Source organism: Sceloporus occidentalis, unplaced genomic scaffold, assembly GCF_023333645.1.
Source record: "Sceloporus occidentalis isolate IW3139 unplaced genomic scaffold, rSceOcc1.0.p SCAF_255, whole genome shotgun sequence".
Taxonomy (NCBI): Eukaryota; Metazoa; Chordata; class Lepidosauria; order Squamata; family Phrynosomatidae; genus Sceloporus; species Sceloporus occidentalis.
The window spans coordinates 758,515-775,368 of record NW_028317235.1 but is presented as its reverse complement, the minus strand read 5'-3'; the positions used below and the strand labels follow the sequence as shown (position 1 = coordinate 775,368).

The window sequence follows — 16,854 nt, the reverse complement described above, 5'->3', positions numbered from 1 at the left end:
TTCCCCCTAACAGAAGATGCCAGCATCGCGGGCTTTCTGCTGCCCGATCTGATGTAACGGCTTCCGGCACGAAAGCCGGAAAACTGTTACATTCGTAAATGCGGATTGCGCGATTGGGCATTCCCTTCCAGGTCACTGTTGACGTCACCTGCTGGGATATCTGATCGATCCGATGAGGTACATATGCTGTCACCCTCCTCCCATGCTGAAAAACAAAACGGATAAAAAAAAGTTAGTGATTTAAAAAAAATAAAAATCAGTAAAATAATACAATAAATAATAAAAAAAACCAAAGTGAGCTAAGTGATGTCATCACTGTCATTAATAACATGTTCAAGAGGTCCCTAAGAGGACCTCTAACCATTTAAAAAAAAATACAAAAAATATATAAAAAAGATAATAAAATATAAAAAACCCTTACATCCCATTGCCCTAACACAACATCCACCCAGTATAACCCCCCCTGCCCCAAACCCATTAAGCCATAAGCATAAAAATGATACGAATAATGTACACCTTATAGTATGTTCCCTATAAGTGCTGGGAAAGTATGGAAAATCTATATAAATTAGGTATTTCTGAAATCAGGACACCTGAATTTATAAACTTGGAGGGGATTTTCTATCACTTTACTTAATTTTGTGAGGATTCAGAGGGAACATTCATAAAAAAAAAAAGGTGTTTTTTTCAAATTTATCATTCTAAACGTTCAGCTAATCATCCAACTATTGTATCAAAAGAAAGCTCTCTCTCCTTGAAAAAACTATATACAGTTTACATGGGTACACTATTCACAGGAAAAGAGAATAATGGCTGAACCGACATATCGCAAAAATGGCAAAATTGCTCTGGGACTTGAGGTACCAGAAACCCCTGGGATTGAAGGGGTTAAAGATGTAAATGTCACCAGGGTCATGCAGATGCCTTCACTTTCCAGTAGACTTTTATCTTCTAACTTGAAGATTTGATTTGTTTGTCATTCCTAAATAGCCCTCTACAAGTTCAACGGCTTTACAGTGAGTTTAACACTCACAACAAAAATATTCAAGTTCCTAGGAGTGGCATACCCTCTGCTGTATAATTGGGGGCAATGTCACCCTATTAGGAATCAATTGCTCCATGGGCCAGTTCAGGACATCAGGTTACCCTTGTAACCAGCCCATATATATTATGGAACAATGTGCCTAGCCATCCTAGACTCCATAGTGAACTTACACCGTGCACGGTGTAAGTTCACTATGGAGTCTAGGATGGCTAGGCACATTGTTCCGTTTTAAGGATGCATCCTTAAAATGCAGCTGGGATATTACTTTATAGAATATCCCATCAAGTGGGGGCAGGTTCTTAAAAGAGAATTAAATCCCAAAAACAAAACACCAAAGAAAAAGTAAGAGCTGTTAAAACTCTGTTAGTTAGCTACAGATTAAAATTTAAAGAAAAAGGTGGGATATGTCAAAATTGCCAAAATATGGTAATTTCAGTAAAGGGGAGCTACTGATTTTATATTCCTCCAATGTAATCCCTATTTCCATTAGCCCAACAACTGTTCATCACCTACTTTTCTCTTGATATCTCCCCATAATATGGTGCAACCATGGCAAGAATACTAGCCATATATAACCCTGTATATGTAAATGTACATTTGAGTAATAGCCATATCCTTGAGAGTAGACACAGTATTTATTCATCTTCATTTATAAACAATATGTCTAATTGTGGACTGATGAATATTAAACTCTTTGAGATTACTTTGTAACCCTGCAATTTATTTTTTGTGCGGCATGGTTTTTTGATGCTTCTTGAGTATAACAAACTCAAAAAGTGTATTTTGTTATGTCAACGTAGCTCTAAAATCGCATTTCATTAATTGGACTCCTGGTTTGTTGAAGCGATTAGCAATGGTTACATATTATGTTTAATTTGGGCAAGAAGATTTAATTTATATGTTATTAAAACAGATTACTTTTGTTCTTTATTGTAATTTATTCAGAACCAAAGGGTTCACTTACTTTTTGTTGCCACTGTATATAAATGATGATAAAGATCTAGTCAACTGCTAAATAAATACTCCTGTTCAGTTTTTACAGAGGAAGAGGTTCTGTTGAACTCTCCAAAGTAAAAACAAACAAATCCATGGAACCCATTGGCAAACATCCAAAGTGAAGATTATATCAAACTGTTAGAAAAAAGATGTGAGGAAGTTTTTCTTTACTGAGAGGTTGGTAAATAAATGAAACGGCCTCCCATCAGAAGTGAGTCTAAAATACCGACAGTACATACATTCAAAGGGTATGACAAAACTAGAATTGACAGACTGAAAACTGCTTTGGTAAAGAAGAACATTTTTATTACCGTGATTATCACTGATTGGTCTTACTGATCAATGTTCGTGGCCTAAATTTGTCACTTAAATATGATCTGATAGCGGTTACATGTTTTTTTAATTTCCAGTGTTGATTTTATTTAGCCATTTTTAACTTACCGTATTTGCTCGATTATAAGACAAGGTTTTTTTCAGAGCAAATCTCTCTCTCGGGGTCGTCTTATAATCAGACCTCAAATAGGTCTGACTATGAGACTAAGATCCAGATCCCCAGCAATGCTGCAGGGGACCTGGACAAGGGCGTAGGAACCGGGGGGGACGTGGGGGATGGATCCCCCCCAGGAAATCATGCTGGGAGGACCGATAATAGAGAAATTCCCTCCAGGGCTGTAAGTGAGGCGAGTGCCCTTGGTGCACAGCTGCCCAATCAGCAGCTGCAGCGTGCAGGACTGGTTGGATTTCTGTTACTGAGCGCTGGGCGATGGGATATGACATTTATATCCCAGCCTCGCGCGCCCAGCATAAACAGCTGTGCGCAGCTGCACTGCACTAGAGAGGCAAACCAGAAGGAAAGGAGGAAGAGAAAGCAGAAAGGAAGAAGAGAAAGGTAAGAGATGTGAAGAACGAAGGGAGGGGGTCTGATGTGCAAAACAAAGGGAGGGGTCTGATGTGCAAAACGAAGGGGGGGGTCTGATGTGCAAAACGAAGGGAGGGGTCTGATGGTAGATATGTGTGTGTGCATATATATATATATAGTGAGGCATGTATATGGGCAATGTTTATGAATGTGTATGGGCACTTGGGCAGGCATATATGTGTGTGTATAGGGCAGGTGTGTATATGTGTGTATGGGCACGCGCATATAAGGGCAGTGTATGTGCATATGTGTGTATGGGCAGTGTATATGTGTATGTCTGTATGGGCAGTGTATATGTGTGTATATAAGGAGTGTATTTGTCTTATAGTGTATACGTCTGTGTAAGTATGTGCAAGGGCAGTGGAGGCATGTGTGTGTGTGAGCAGTTTATGTATGTTTGGGCAGGCGTGTATAAGGGTAGTGCATATGTGTGAGTACTGGCAAGTGTGTATGTGCAAGCAATTGCAGGGTAGATATGTGTTTTTGTGGGCAGGCATGTGTAAGAGCAGTGCATATGTGTGTGTATGAGCAGGTATGTCAGACTTAAAGGGAAGAGAATGATTCCCTGTAACACATGTTTAACTCAGGGGCACCTAAGGTTAAATCCAGGCCTATTTCTGGTTAAAATGAGTGCGTGTGTCGCTGTATGTAGCATTTGGACACGAGAATATTTCGGGGTGCTACTTGGTCTAGGGCATCACTAATACAAAGCGCCACGTGTTAAATCTAGGGGTAGGCAGAGTAAGTGAAGGATGTGTTTGAATGCGTGTCTTGGTATGATAGCGTATGTTTGTGTGTATGTTATTGTGCACATCTGTTTTTATGGGTATGTTAGTATGTTTCCAGGTGTGTTATGGTGGGCATGTGTCTAGGTATATTAGGGTGGGAATGTTTTGAGGTATATTGTGTGTGTATGTTAGTGTGTGCATGTGTGTGTATGTTATTCAAGTGTAGTCTCTGTGGCTGTGTCCAGTGGGGTCCAACTGTGGTTGTAAGATTTTTCTGTTTCTGTGGGAATTTTCTCCCATTCATCTAGTAGAACGTTTTATGAGCTGAAGGTGATATACCAAGACATTTTGGACAACACTATGCTTCTAACTTTGTGGGAACAGTTTTGGGGAAGGTCCTTTTCTATTCCATCATGACTGTGCCCCAGTGTACAAAACAAGGTCCATAAAGGCATGGTTGCAAAAATTCCCCACAAAAACACTCCAAAATCTTGTGGAAATCGTTCCCAGAAGAGTGGAAGCCGTTATAGCTGCAAAGGGGGGCCAACTACAAAATAATGTCTATGTATTTATAATGCAATGTCATAAAAGTCCCTGTTGGTGAAATGGTCATGTATACCCTACCAGTAAAAATGCTATCCCCCCCCAGATTTTTACGGGTTCCTACGCCCATGGACCTGAATCCTCCTGTCTCCCCCCCCAACTTACCGGTGCTTCTGAGTCCCCGGTGTGTAGCCGGGGCAGCGTGTAGACGTCTAGTCGATTCGCTTGGACAACTTCCGCTGCAGCCGGAAGGATGTGTGTTTAGGATGTGTGCCCGATGGACGCAGACAACTCCGGCTGCTAACCGCACCTCCTTCCGGCTGCAGCGGAAGTTGCCTACGGAAATGGTACAAAATAATTTCCAAAGCATTAGATATACCATGGAACACAGTGAAGACAGTCATCATCAAGTCAAATCAGGAAGTGAATACCATATTTGCTTGATTATAAGACAAGGTTTTTTCCAGAGCAAATGCTCTGAAAAATACCCCTCGTCTTATAATCGGGGTTGTCTTATAATCAGACCTCAAATAGGTCTGACTACAATCCAGATCCCCCGCAGTGCTGCAGGGGACCTGGATCCTCCTGTCTTATGCCCACCCCCCACTTACCGGTGCTTCTGAGTCCCCGGTGTGTAGCCGGGGCAGCGTGTAGACGTCTGCGCGATTCGCGTAGAAAACTTCTGCTGCAGCCGGAAGGAGGTGCAGTTAGCAGCGGGGGTTGTCTGCGTCCATCGCACAGACCTTCCCCGGCTGTCAGTGAGGAGAGTTCCCAGCACCGGCTGTCAGTGAGGAGAGTTCCCCGCACCAGTGCGGGGAATTCTCTCTGACAGTCGGGGAAGGTCTGCGCGATGGACGCAGACAACCCCCGCTGCTAACCGCACCTCCTCCCGGCTGCAGCGGAAGTTGTCTACGCAAATCGCGTAGACATCTGCGCGCTGCCCCGGCTACATGACCAGGGAGTCAGAAGCACAGGTAAGTTTGGGGGGGAGTGTTAAATGGGGGGCATAAGGCATTTCTGTAGGCAGAGTGCTCTATGAAATGCCTTTTAACCCCCTTAATGGCACTCTGCCTCCTGAAATGCCTTATACCTCCCTATATGCCACTCTGCCCCATAATATGCCTTTTAACTCCCTAAATGCCAGAGTGGCATATAGGGGTATAAGGCATTTCTGGAGGCAGAGTGGCACATAGGGGGGTCAAAAGGCATATCATGGGGCACAGTGGCATATAGGGGATATAAGGCAAGCCCGGAGGCAGATGTGCATAACTGGGGGGGCAGGTTGGAAAATAAAAGGAAATAAAAACAAAATATTTTTCTCAATCATAGTTTTTATTAAAAAAAAATAGTTTACATAGTTTACATGAATTAACATTTACTGGTAAAACTTTTTTCTTTTTTTTATATTCAGGCTTTTTCTTTTTTTTCCTAAGTAATATTCAGATTTGGGGGGGTCTTATAATCTTATAATTGAGCAAATACAGTAGTTGAAACGGCTTTGCACAGTCATAATTTGGGGTCATGTTGTAAGCCTGGGAAGAGAGAGATAACTTAACAGGACCACATCCGAACAAGCAGTGATAAACAACCAAAGTAAATATGCAATACAAGCGAACCACATAAGAGGGCCGCGGCAGACCTCATAAAGTGGAGAAAACCACAAGCCGAAAAGAGACCGACCGGCGTACTCACCCCAGGAACCCTGCACCCCTAGGGAGGGAGGGAAAATACTCTCCTCCTGTCTTTATTAAAATTATAATTATTCGGGCACCCAGACTAGACTAATTTCCAATTTTAAGGCAAGACAGGAGGCTTCCTATTTTGCGGTTTTAACGCCCAATATGAGTGCCACAGCTGCAGAGGAAACAGGACGAAAATAAAAAGAGCGAAAAATTGAAGCACGAGTCCAATCCGCTGCCTGGAGAATGTCTTCCAGAGCTCTGCCAGCCCTCAGGGCACCGGAAGCCGCGGCCCCTCTAACCGAGGGGGCCCCAAAAGACGCCACCACACTGGCCAAAGACAGGAGCCACTGGACCCATCTGGCCAATGTAGGAGGCGAAACAGCCTTAAACGGTTAAACATAAGAAAATGAGCAACTGGGAGACAGAGGGAGGGCGAACAGCCGCAGAACAAGAGAGGTAGGAACGGACGCAGCGAGCGACACAAAGCTGAGGTTGAAATACGGATAAGACACCGAAGAGGACAAGGACTTGGTCCTCCTATGTATCCGAAAGAGAACACCCTCTGGAGAAAAAGATATGGAGGTCGCATCAAACGCCCGAACATCCGAGACCCTGCAAAAGGACAGGAGGCACAGAAGCAAGGTAAGTTTAGCTGATAACTGCCGCAGGGAAAGGGAGTCATTATCGGGCCAAGCCCAAAGGAAATTTAAAACCACCGCCATGTCCCAAAGGTACTCATAGCGAGGGGCTGGAGGCCTGGACAAGCGAATACCCCGCAGTAGCCGATAAATCAGGGAAGCCTTACCCACCGATTCACCAAAAGAAATCGCCGCGCAAAATACGTTCACCGTCCGGTAGGACTTACCAGCCGTAAACAAGTCGGCCAAGAAATTGAGAACGAAGTCTAAAGGGGCTGAATAGGGATCCACCTGTCGTCCCACACACCAAGCAGCCCAGCGTCGCCAAGCTGCCCAGTACGACTTTCTGGTGCCTGGAGCCCAAGACTCTCGGAGCAGAGACTGAGCCTCCTCCGATATGCCTGGGACTGATCAGGTCCCCCAAAATCGTCCAGGCAACCAACTACAAATGGCCCTCCATGATGAGTGCATGGCCCTGACCCTCTGGGCCTGTCAGGAGAAAAGGCATAAGAGGGAGAGCTAAGGGGTCCTGAAAGGACAGCTCCAGCAGGGCTGGAAAACCATGGCTGTGAGTGCCAGAGGGGGGTCACCAGAACAAGAAACCCCCCCGGCCCGACGGAGGTGATGAATGACCCTGGAAATGAGGGGGAAAGGCATAAGAGCCTGACCTGGGCCAGGCCTGGGTGAAGGCGTCCGTCACCCGAGCTTCCAGATCCGGAAGCCAGCTGAAGAAGTCCTCCGTCTGCCGATTCGTCCTGGACGCAAAGAGGTCCAGGTGCAGGGGACCCCTCCACCGATTGATAGCCTGGAAGATGGCATGGAGTCTCCAGTCGCTCGCATCCCGCCAATGCCTCGAAAACCAGTCTGCCAGGAGGTTTTCTGCTCCCGGAAGATACTCTGCCTGTAGGGTGATATTGCAGGCTAGGCAGAACTCGAAGATGTCCTTGGTCACCTCCGTGAGACGTTTAGGAGCGAGTACTGCCCAGGCGGTTGATGTAGCGCACCGCTGACATGTTGTCCATTCTGAGAAGAAGAGAGCAATTCGTGTGGTCTTTGTCCAGGCTCTTGATCGTGAATGACCCCGCGATCAACTCCAGACAGCTTATGTGGAGCAAGTACGAGGCCTCCGGTCGCCTCTGAGCCCGAAGTGGCACCCCAGCCCAACATGCTGGCGTCTGATTCTAGGACAAAGTCCGGTTAGGATCCGAAAACCAAAATGTCCGCCGGGAATCCACGTTAAAAATGAGGTTCTTGGGGACATCAATATGGCCACCGTGGCAAAATGAGGAAAAAACAAAAATGGCGGCCTCGCCGCCCAAAAGAAAGATGGCCTCCGTAAAGGAAAAACAGGGAAACCGTGAACGATGCCCAAAGCCAAAATGGCTGCTGTCACGAATCTGGCTAGTCCGACCGACTACCTCCGCTGTCTTGTGCTCCCTTAGCTTGGGACACCACACTTTCCCCGGTTCCCCAGTCACTAGACTCAGTGTAGGGTAAAACCAAACGAAGCCTGATTTATTTTGGACACACAGGGCTGGATATATCCAGCAAAACACACATTAACATAAAAAACAAGATATTGGGATACAAACCTCCCCTTAATCTGCCTCCCAGAGACAATCCAGTTACTGCCCCAGTTAACAATACAATAGGGTCCCACTATCTATTGCTGGCCGAAACCAGTTCCAGGGATTGCCGGGGTAAATGTCTCTAGTAGTGGAACTGGGGTGAACGGGACAACATAATAATGCACCATAGGGTGGAGGGGTCTGATATTAAAACAATCGAGGTCACTCCCTGGTTGCAGATCCTGGCTGTCTCCTGGAGATAATCCCCTCAGACAGTGATGACATGATATACTGCTGGGGTAGCCACGGAAGTCTTTACAAACCCAGGGCCCATAGTCAATAGGGAGGGGGCTGGCAGTAAGGCCTCTCCAGTGGTCCCAGTGATGGAGGGTTTCGTCACAATTCTCCCCCTCCCGAATAGGACTGACCCAGGAGGAGACCCCAAACTCAGTCGGGGTCAGTCGGTTCATTTGGCCCATCAATGCCCTCCCAAAATTGGTGCTCCTGCTGCTGGGGAGATGGGCCGGCTGCGCCATCTCCCGGGCACCGCTGGGGAGTGATACCGCCTGCATCCCCTCCCTGGTGCTCCTGCTGCCGTTGGGGAGGGAGGTCAGGTTCCTCCGGTCCTGCAATTAGGTTCTGCCGCTGGGCAGATGGACCGGCTGTTCCACCTCCCTACTTCTGCTGGGGAGGTGGGTCGGCTGCTGTATCTCCCTGAATTCCTGCAGCTTTGGTATGTGCTGGGCAGAGGCCAGCGATGCTCTGCACGGTTGCCAGCGCTTCAGCTGGGGAGGGAGGACCGGTTCCTCCGCTCCCGGACATGTGAGCTGCCGCTGGGGAGATGGCCCGGCTGCCACATTTCCCTGGATCCCTGTAGTATTGAAGGTGTGGGGCATAAGCCAGCAGCGCTCTGCCCTGTTGCCAGCTCTTCAGCTGGGTGGGTGCTAGTGATTATAAGACGACCCCCCAAAATCTAAATATTAATTTAGTAAAAAAACAAAAAGCCTGAATATAAGACTACCCTATAGGAAAAAAGTTTTACTAGTAAATATTAATTCATGTAAACAATTTTTTCATATTTAATAAAAGCTATGATTGAGAAAAAAAAATATATAATTTTTATTTCCTTTTTATTTGCCAACCTGCCCCCCCAGTTATTCACATCTGCCCCCAGGGTTGCCACTCTGCCCCAAGAAATGCCTTATACCCCCTATTTGCCACTCTGCCCCATGATGTGCCTTTTAACCCTCTATATGCCACTCCTATCAAGCCAAGGCAGCCAGTACATGCTGGAACCTGGGGATGATAGGAGTGTGAGTACAGCCTCCCTATGCCATGCTACCACCCCCCCTACACATCCATGCTATCACACACACACTCATTCACAAACATTTAAATATTCATTCCATTAATCACACATACTTCACACATTAATCACACATTAATCACAAAAACCCTACCCCACCCCCTTACCTGAACTGCAGCTCTGTTAGAATATTCTTTGTCTTGAATATCTAAGCTTCTCCAGTGATCAAACAGCAATCATGACCACAGCTTCTATGTCTTATTAATAAGGTTTATTCGATAACAAATTATCAATTCATACAATACCAATGCTGGAACAAATGTTGATAAAAGGTACTGTAGGCTAAGTATCTTGGTGAGATGAAGATGAGAGCGTGGAAAGAGACTTTGTCTTTGTAGTCATGCCAATTTATACCCCTTTACATTTGGTTAGGGTATACGTAAAGGAATCCTATTGGAACAGTAATAGGATACACCGGCATTCCACAGAAGACCCTCTAAACTACGTCACTTAATTGATACCATATGTTCCTAGCACTCAAGTTGCATTCAGGCCTAAAATGTGCAGAACAAAATAAAAGTATAAAAATGATTTCTTACAAACTCTCTCGCTCGAAGACTTCTGCAGGGGCCCGGCTGTGCGAGCAACTTCTCTGGCCCCGCCCCCAGAGGAAGGAGGGGGGAGGCAGAATTATGTGACACTCTGCTACTTTCCTGTTCTCCTGCTGCTAGAAGAGACGCTGCTCGCGACCAAAGCACTGGTAAGCAGCCTGGCCCCAGCGGACATTTTTTTGAGGTCTGTTTAGAAGATGACCTCGATTATAAGACGAGCAGTTGCTCTGAAAAAAACCTTGTCTTATAATCGAGCAAATATGGTAATTTTATTAAAAGTACCCTTAGTGTTTTGCTCACCTCAGTCCATCAGTGAAGTGAACTTGTTGGGCTAGTGAGTGCAGCCGCATAAGTGCTGTGTTTCAGCAAGCAGTGAAGCTAACTGTTTTGCTGTGACATTTTATTTTATTTCTAATTTCTTTTCAAGAAAAATTGACTGTGTGATGACAACAACTGTACTAAGCAATGCTTCAAACTACTAGCTGTAGTACTAAAATAATTCTAATCTTTAATCTTAATCTATAATATATTATATAATATAATATAAATTCTAATTCATAATCTATAATATAAGTAATTCTAAATTCTAATTCATAATCTATATTCTTGTATCTAATCCATAATATAAGTAATTCTTCTAATATTATATAACATAATATAATAAATTCTAATTCATAATCTATAATATATATAAGTAATTCTTTCTAATTCATAATCTATATGCTATCTATAATCCATAATATAAATAATTCTAATCTATTAATAAAATGGATCCTCCTTTTGGGACTAAGGAGGGACAAGCTCCATCTATCACCACCAGCACCACCACCAGTTCTAAGATGCAGCCTTTGCGTCAGTCTAGTCAGCCAAGTAGGCCAAGCTCTCGCTTATCATTTGGGGAAGCATTGCTTGAAGGATCATCAAGTAAAGGAAAGGCACCAAAAGCAGGCAGTAGTAGTGCGGCTAGGCCCACAAGCTCTATGGTTTTTTACGGAAAGCCTAAAGCACCAGAAGCACGTTCAAAGTTAAAGGGTAGCACAACTAGTACTTCTACTAGCCTAGCCCAGTGAGTGCCCCAAGCAGCATCTTCCCCATCCACAAGCAGCATGCAAGGTTCCAAGCAGAGCCAAATTAGCAGCAAGACTCAGAGGGGTTTTCCCAAACCAAAGTGATCTAATTCCTTAGTAGGGAAAACCTAGCAAATCTAAAGCACACTCCAAGGCTATGCGCGCCCCAATTTGGGAGCACTTTGAAAGTGTTGAAGAAGGGCGCTATGGAAAGTGCAAACACTGTGGGAAGCTAATAAGCAGAGGGAAAGTGTCTGGCCATTTTACCAGTGCTAGCATGAAGCATCACCTCAGCACTCAACACAACGCTGTGCTATCGGGGGAAGATGCAGAAGTAAAACTTGCAGTGCAGGCAGCATAGCTGGTGGCCGTGGAAAAACCCCAACAGCTGCTTCTGAGCTAATAGCAGCAGCAGCAGCAGCTAGTGCTGGCAGCCAGAGACCAAGGCAGGTTGGAGCACTGCATGTTTAGCCCACCCTGGAACAATTTGTGGCATTCCAGTCCAAAAGGTCAATGTCCAAACAGCAGGCCAATAAAGTAACGCGACTTATTGGTCAGTTCATTGTTGTTGGAGGGGCATCCTTCTCTATGATTGAAGGGGAGCCTTTCAAACAATTGATGGCGGCTGTGGCTCCACGATATACAGTTCCATCACGTTCCACTTTCAGCAGGAACGTTGTCCCCTCATTGTATCTTAAATTCAATCTGCCCAAGTTGGGTTACCCAGCTCTTAGCTTGGAAAGTTAATTTGTTCAAGGAAGTTTCTCCCCCTGGCTGCGTCTGTTTGCGGTGTGGCAACGCCTGCTACCTCTGCCGGTGTAGCCAACTTACGCTAGGGCCTAGTGTCTGAGTTCTGTAAGTCCGCTCCCAAACGCCTAGGACTGACAGTCTTTGGATGCTTTGCTCTGGGGTGGAACAGGTGAGCGGGTCGTCAATTGCCCACTCATTCGCCTTTCCCAATGCTGCTGGTGGTGGTGGTGGTGCCAGCCTCTCTTCTCTGCCAGTTCGCTTCCTGGCTAGAGTCATGCCCAAAATGTCCCTAATGGTAAGGGTAGTTTCTCCCCCCTGGCTTTGTCTGTTTGCGGTGTGGCAACGCCTGCTACCTCCGCCGGAGTAGCCAGCTTACGCTAGGGCCTAGTGTCTGAGCTCTGGAAGTCCGCTGCCAAACGTCTAGGACTGACAGTTGTTTGGATGCTTTGCCCTGGGGTGAAACAGGTGAGTGGGTCGCCAATTGCCCACTCATTCGCCTTTTCCATTTCCATTTCATTTTTTCCGTCTGATACACAACCTACCAAACATAACACACACAACACATATAACACAGTGACATAACACATAACACACACATGTACAATTCACAAATCACAAGGACCTTTCCTCCTGTTATTTGCCCTGGCCTTCACTTCTACACTCACTAGCATTAAACGCTATAACTCACACTTTACCCTATAACATTTTTCCATCTACATAGCTGCCAACAGACCCAACTTTTTCAGGGACAGTCCTGCTTTTTTCCTGTCCCATCAAATTTAGCTAAACTAGGTATGCTAGTGCACATAGGTATAGCTGGGTAGGGTAGCACTACAACATTAAATAAATATAATAAAGTAAATAATAATAAATATAACTTTAAAATAAAATTAAATAAACCCATTAAAATTAAATTATTATTTAGACATAATACATCTTTAACCAAAACAGTGCACTGCCAATAAAATAAAAAATAACCGTACATTAACCCTAAGCTATTTTTCCATTCACATACCTGCCAACACACCCAACATTTTTGTGGACAGTCCTGCTTTTTTCCAGTCCTGTCCAGTAAAAGTTGGGTTGTTGCAAAGTATGCCATTATAAATAGGTAGCAAATGTTAGGCATGTATTACAGGTGGTCCAAAATCAATTTAAAAATGTAAAATAATCCCTATTCTTTTATTAAACATCTATGGATGTGTGACTGTGTATGATAAAAAGGAGGCCAAGTTCCTTGGAGCATTTGTCTAGGTCTCAGACAAGACAACTGCTCGGAGGAACTTGGCCCTCAGTTTCGGGCAATGTGTATTGTGTACAGTTCACCTCTGTACATGTGTGCAACTCTATTGGTTGTTTCGGCAGGGGGCTCGCCTGCCATCAACGAATGAGGTGCATTCTGCAGTTCTGCAATTCATTTGTTGATGCCAGACCAGCCCCCTTCCGGCGACCAATAGAGTCGCACACACGTACCTTCACGGCGCGAACGCATCTGCTGCTGCTGCTCCGATGTGTTCTTAACCCCGTATTAACCCCTGCTACGCAGCCGGGAGAAAACGAAGATGAAACGAGCACGAAGAATGTCCACGAATATTCGCCCGAAAAGAAGACAGGAACGGGCGAGTATTCGCGGAATACGAAGTTTTGTTTTTTTTCCTCCGAAGACGAAAACGAAGAGCCCCCTGGTGCCCAAGTCTAGAAATAATTCAGATATCAAAGCATCAAAAGAGCAAGTGATCTGACCTGTAGCTACGGTGAGCAGCAAAGAAAGAGGAAGAGGGGGAAGGTTTAGGTGTTTATATACCTCCTGTGTGTTGCTCTATTGGTTGTTTTCACTTTTTACGTTAACCCTTTCTTTGATGCTGTTGGTGAGAGCAATTACACAGCAATCCAACATAGAAAAAGAAAGACATTCATGACTAATCAACCAATAATTATATGTTAACATAAATGAAAAATAAGCAAAAAAAGTACTTCAGTACATAATAATGTCATATTAGACAATCATATAGTAAACTTTCAAACTGATACAATATTTTCGAACACCAAAGATGTACGTAAACCTAACATGCCCTAACTGAATTATGCTTCTACAAATGTTACTGGTCATAAAAACACTAGGCAAAATACAGAAACAAAAAAAAATTAAAGTAAGAGAACAGAAACTTAACACAAAAGAAAACTGTGCCTCCACATCATATTAAGAGACTTCTCCCTATTCAGAGTGTTATTCAATGCAAGCTATGTAAGGTTCTTAAAAGATCGTTGCCATTCTACCCATTGTCCCATCCTTCCAAAAACCCTTTTGTGCAATCAAAGGGGACATAAATAATAAGTAACAGGCTGAGATGCTCTTCACAGTGTATGGGGTGTGTAAACAAACTTGAGTGATATGCTAATCCCAAAAATATAGTCGGTAGAAATTTGCAGCAAACATTGAATATAGTGCAGGAAAAGATAATGTTGATAAGCATGTAGCATAGGATAATAAAGGAAACTTCAGTATGTTTTTCCTACACCTATCACATATCTCCAAGGTGTTACACATGGTAGGTAAGAAGGATGGCAAGAGAGGGCGTCTAGGTACGTGTAACAGCTGTGGGATTGTTTATGGGTATATAAGATTTTCCTGATCTAGTCACACCAAGCAGTCCCTGGGGGCATGTGACATAATGGCTTGTGCTTAAACACCAGTCAGCCATAACATTATGATCACTTGCCTAATATTGTGTAGGGCTGATCCATCAAGGCATGGAGTTCGCTAGACCTCTGAAGGTGGGCGGTGTTATCTGGCACCAAGACGTTAGCAGCAGATCCTTCCTGTCCTGTAAATTGTGAGGTGGGGCCTCCATGGATCAGACTTCTTCGTCCAACTTATCCCACAGATGCTCGATTGATTGAGATCTGGGGAATCTGAAGCCCAAGTCAACACCTTGAAGTCGTCGTCGTTGTGTTCCTCAAACCATTTTTACTTTGTGGCAGGGCGCATTATCGTTCTGAAAGCGGCCAGTGCCATCACGGAATACTGTGTCCATGAATGGATGTACGTGGTCTGCAACAATGCTTAGGTAGGTAATACATTTCAAAGTAACATCAACATGAAAGGCGGGATCCAAGGTTTCCCACCAGGACATAGCCCCCAAAGCATTCCACTGCCTCCACTTGCTTGCCTTCTTCCCACAGTGCATCCTAGTGCCGTGTGTTCTCCAGGTAAGCGACACACACACACCTAGGCAGCCATATGATGTAAAAGAAAACATGGTTCATCAGACCAGGCCACCTTATCCCATTGCTCCATGGTCTCTGTTTCACGCGCGCCGCCGTCCCTACCTCTGACGCCAGGGCTGCCACGCCTGGTCCCGACTACTCCGCGGCGGTCCCCGCCAGGCGCACACGGCGGTGTCGCGGTCCCACCTCCTCCTCTTCGGCTAGGGTCGCGTCTGCTGTCCGTGGACGCGCCGGCCGAAGGGGACGCGGGTATGACGCGGCGTAGGTCCGCATCTGGCGTACCGCAGTGAACGCAATCTACGCAGCGTACGCAAAATACGCAGCGTACGCAGCCTATGCAGCCTGTGCAGCGTACGCAACTTGCGTAGAATACACTGCACAGCTGTTTGTAATCACTCACCTATTTAAACACCACTTTTCTCTCCTGTAGTCACCCGTTCAAAGTGTTATGCTTTCTGGGTGTGCTGATTACTCTATATTATCTCGATTTCCTTGTGTACCGACCATTGCCTGTTTTTTGACTACGATTCCTGCTGCCTGCCCATGACCTCGGACCTGTTTAACCGTTTTGCTCCTATCCTGCCTGCCTCGACCTCGGATACGTTTGACACCGCTGCCTGCCTTTGCCCTTTTGATTACGGACTGTATACTGGACTTCTCTACCGTGCTTATCTGCATAGTAGGATCCTTCCTCTCTCCCTGACCCCGTGACACTCTGTAGGTGCTTTCGGCAGTAGACAGGAGTCAGCCTGCGCACCCTGACTGGTCTGCAGTTACACCCCCTCATATGCAACAAGCTCCAATGTTCTGACACCTTTCTATCAGAACCAGCATTTGTTTTTCAGCAATTTGAGCCTTGGCTGCTCATTGGGTCACTACTTTTCCTTCCTTGGACCACTTTTTATAAGTACTAAAGACTGCAGACAAGAAACACTCCACAAGAGCTGCAGTTTTAGAGATGCTCTGACCCAGTCCTGTAGCCATCACAATTTGGCCATTCTCAAAGTCGCTTTGATCCTTACGCTTGTGTGTTTTTCCTGCTTCTAACTCAACTTTGAGGACGAAATGTTCACTTACTGCCTAGTATATCCCACCCATATACAGGTGTCACGATAACAAGATTCAGTGTTATTCATTTCACCTGTAAGTGGTCATAATGTTATGGCTTATTGGTGTATAGCTGCTATATTATAATTCTACACATTAGGTTAGGCAGCCTAGATGGGCCAAATTCGCGTAGAGCTCTACACGCTGCCCGGACTAAGCACCGGGGACTCAGAAGCTCCTGTAAATTGGGGGGGGGGGAGCATAACACAGGAGGAAGATCCAGGTCCCCTGCATCACTGCGGGGGATCTGGATCTTAGTCTCATAGTCAGACCTATTTGAGGTCTGATTATAATATGACCCCGATTATAAGACGAGGGGTATTTTTCAGAGCATTTGCTCTGGAAAAAACCTTGTCTTATAATCGGGCAAATACGGTAAGTTAAAATTAAATAGTCCTATTTAATCCTACAGTGAGTAAAGTGTCAGGAAACAGACAACCAAATACACACCAGGACAGGCTCTGCCACACTGACCCCCAATCACACACACCAGGACAGGCTCTGCCACACCGACCCCCAATCACACACACTAGGACAGGCTCTGCCACACTGGCACCCAAACACACACACATCAGGACAGGCTAAGCCACTATGAAGCATAAAAAATGTAGACCTAACATGGCCTCTGTCGTGATGTTGCAGGAAACCCATTTTAAAGCGGGACAG

The 16,854-nt window shown here is 45.3% G+C and overlaps 1 protein-coding gene across 2 annotated transcripts in view; it reads left to right on the top strand.

Moving 5' to 3' along the window:
* Positions 1 to 16,854, top strand: part of LOC149275960 (4-aminobutyrate aminotransferase, mitochondrial-like) — a 280,567-nt gene that overhangs the window by 92,411 nt on the left and 171,302 nt on the right. The window lies entirely within an intron of this gene.